The sequence below is a fragment of the Microtus oregoni genome, unplaced genomic scaffold (assembly GCF_018167655.1).
Source record: "Microtus oregoni isolate MIOR12 unplaced genomic scaffold, Mior012 000034F_ref0000314, whole genome shotgun sequence".
NCBI classification, from domain to species: Eukaryota; Metazoa; Chordata; class Mammalia; order Rodentia; family Cricetidae; genus Microtus; species Microtus oregoni.
In genome coordinates this window covers 16,512,966-16,516,542 of record NW_024543093.1, presented here as the reverse complement: position 1 = coordinate 16,516,542, position 3,577 = coordinate 16,512,966, and the positions used below count along the sequence as shown (strand labels likewise).

General features: G+C 40.7%; 1 pseudogene; it reads left to right on the top strand.

Moving 5' to 3' along the window:
- The first annotated feature begins 2,369 nt into the window (after positions 1–2,369).
- On the top strand, positions 2,370–2,901 carry LOC121432491 (annotated as a pseudogene).
- The last annotated feature ends 676 nt before the right edge of the window (positions 2,902–3,577 follow it).

Genomic DNA, 3,577 nt, shown 5'->3' with positions numbered 1-3,577 from the left:
CTGAATTTGTGACTAGGTGTTGTTTTAACCTGGTTTTATTTAGGAATATCTTGTTTTTTCTGTCTATGTTGATTGAAAATTTTGCTGGGTGAAGTAGTCTTGGCTGGCATCCATGGTTTCTTAATGTCTATACAATGCTTGACCAGGACCTCCTGGTTTTCATTGTTTCTATTGAGAAGTCAAGTGTAATTCTGATATGTCTGCCTTTATATGTTATTTGGACGTTTTTCTTTGCAGCTCTTAATATTCTTTCTTTATTCTGTATGTTTAGTTTTTTTTTTAATTATATATTGAGGGGACTCATTTTTCTTTTCTAGTCTATTTGGTGTTCTGTAACCTCCTTCTACTTTCATAGACATGTCCTTCTTTAGGTTGGGGAAGTTTTCTTTTATGATTATGTTGAATATTTTTTCTGTACCTTTCAGTTGAACTTCTCCTCCTTCTATGCCTGTTTTTCTTAGGTTTGCTCTTTTTATAGTGCCCCATATTTCCTGGATATTTTGTGTTAAATTATTCTTAGACTTAACATTTTGTTTGACATATGATTGATTCCATTTCCTATTTTGTATCTCCAATAACTCACAATATTTCTTCAATCTCTTGTATTCTATTGTTTATGCTTGCTTTTGTCATTCCTGATCATTTACCCACATTTTCCATTTCCAGAATTACTTTGTTTTGTATTTTATTTTTTGTCATTATTTATGTTTTCAAGTTTTGAATCCTTTTTTTTTCATCTGTTTGATTGCTATTTCTTCTTTTCTTTAAGGGTATTATTGATTTCTTCCTATTTTTTGTCTTTCCCTCTACTTCTTTGAGATTTTACATTTCCTCTCTAAGGACCTCAAACATTTTTCTAATGTTATTTTAAGGTCATTTTCTCCTGCTTCATCTGTGTTGGGGTGTTCAAGTCTTGCTGTTGTAGAACCAGAAGTTTTTAGTAGTCCCTTGTTGCTCTTTGTGTTGTTGAATGTATTCTTCTCTTGTTGTCTACCCATCTTTTCCTCTAATTTGTACAGTTGGGGATGTCTCTCTGGTGATCACTCTTCCAGGTGGGAGGCTCACATGGTTGCCCCTCAAAGTGGATTCCTGACAATGATTTCAGTCACATAGGTTGTTTGGTACTCCTTGAGTTTGCTTGAGCCTTCCTTCCTGCTCCTTGAGATCACTTGGACCTTGTTTGTCTGTTCCCCGATGAAGTTGTTCATCACACCTGGATGTTGATCAGGCACTCCTATATGTTGCTTGGTGCTTCCTGCATGCTGGTGGAGGTTGCTCAGGAGTGGCTTCCCTGCTCCCATTGGTCACTCACTGCTTCTGGATTATACTTGGTCATTTGCCTGCTCACTGAGGTCACACAGGCATCACTGGACTGCCCCTTTAGGATCACTCAGGCCTGCTCCTGGAGGTCACTGGGGTTTTGCATGCCTTCTCCCAGGTGTTGCTCAGGCCTTGCTTTCCTACTTCTGGCAATCATTTGGGCATTGCTTGCCTGCTCCTTAAGGACACTCCCAGAGCTAGCCTTTTTTTATAGGAACAGGTTACCATCTGCTTCTGACACTATGACTGAACACTAACATTTCTCACTTCTGATTTTATTAAAAAGATATGGCAGCTTTAACGAATTTAGTGCCAAGTTCTTGAGACTTCATCCTGCTGATTTGATGCATAGGGTCACCTGAGACAGCTGGAATGCTGCCATATCCTAGGGCTGCTGTTTTTCACTGTTGTCCAGGCTCTATGGAATTGTCTGGTGTCTCTTGGACCTGACAAGGTGCTGGCAGTACAGAGCATAAGGTTAAGTTTAGGAAAAAAAATCTTTAGTTCCTGGTGACTGAAGAGGAGGGTATCAGGGCCAGGAAAATATGGGAAGACGTGGGCTGCTTAGGGCTTGGTAATTGAGGGATGGGTACATCTGACATGTTTGAGGTGAATTCTCCAAGTTGGCTACCTGGAACTTATAAAAATTGTTTGAGATTGTGACAATATAAATTTTAAACATGTTAGCATTTTTATTCTTCATAATCTGTACTAAAATTGTTTTGTGAAATGGCAGTATATGCATGTCAGAAATGATGGTGACAATTGTATTCTGTACAATGAAAAGCATCTTTTAGTTATATAGCTAGAAAACAACCAAAGAGAATTTAAAATCTTGTCTTGCAGCTACGGTAGTTGTAGTACTCTGCCAATGCTAGTCAAAATTTTATTAATTAATGTTAAGAATATGAACAACAGGCAGACCCGCGTGTGGCACAGGCAAGGACTCTGAAAATAAACAGCCACTGCTTTGCGAGTCTTCTTCCAGGGCCTGCATCTTAGTCTCCACCGCTGTGGGCAGCTCAGACGCTGAAGCTCTAACTGCAGCTATGAGCAGCAACAAATGCTTCAAGTGTGGACGATCTGGCCACTGGGCCAGGGAGTGCCCTACTGGTGGAGGTTGGGGTCATGGAATGAGAAGCCATGGCAGAGGTGGTTTTACCTTGGATAGAGGGTTCCAGTTTGTTTCCTCATCTCTTCCTGATATCTGTTACCGCTGTGGTGAGTCTGGTCATCTTGCCAAGGATTGTGATCTTCAGGAGGATGCCTGCTATAACTGCGGTAGAGGTGGCCACATTGCCAAGGGCTGCAAGGACCCCAAGAGAGAGCGAGAGCAATGCTGCTATAACGGTGGCAAGCCAGGCCATCTGGCCCATGATGTGACCACGCGGATGAGCAGAAGTGCTACACTTGTGGTGAATTTGGACATATTCAAAAAGACTGCACCAAGGTGAAGTGCTATAGGTGTGGGGAAACTGGTCATGTAGCCATCAAATGCAGCAAGACAAGTGAAGTCAACTGTTACTGCTGTGGCGAGTCAGGGCATCTTGCACGGAATGCACAATTGAGGCTACAGCCTAATCATTTTCCTTTGTCGCCCCTCCGTTTTGTGATTGATGGTTGTATTATTTTCTCTGAATCCTCTTCACTGGCCAAAGGTTGGCAGATAGAGGCTGTTCCCAGGCCAGTGAGCTTTAACTGGCAGTGTAAAAGGAGGAAAGGGGTGGAAAAAAAACCGAATTTCTATATTTAACTACAAAAAAAAGTTTATGTTTAGTTTGGTAGAGGTGTTATGTATAATGCTTTGTTAAAGAACCCCCTTTCTGTGCCTCTGGTGAATAGGGATTAATGAATGGGAAGACTTCAGTCAGAACCACCTGTGTCTTCTCAGATGACTATGGATTAAAGCTAGAATTCAACAACAATGCTACCCCCAGAAAGCCTACAAACTCATGGAAACTGAACAGTCAACTACTGAACCACACCTGGATCAAAGAAGAAATAAAGAAAGAAATTAAAATCTTCACTGGATTCAATGAAAATAAAGAAACAACATACTCTAACTTATGGGACACTATGAAAGCAGTCCAAAGACGAAAGTTTATAGCACTAAGTGCCCACCTAAAGAAAACAGAGAAAGCACACATTGGAGACTAAACAATCCCACCTGAAAGCTCTAGAAAAAAAAAAAAAGAAGCAGACTCACCTAGGAGAAGACTGGAAATAATCAAACTAAGGGCGGAAATCAACAAAATAG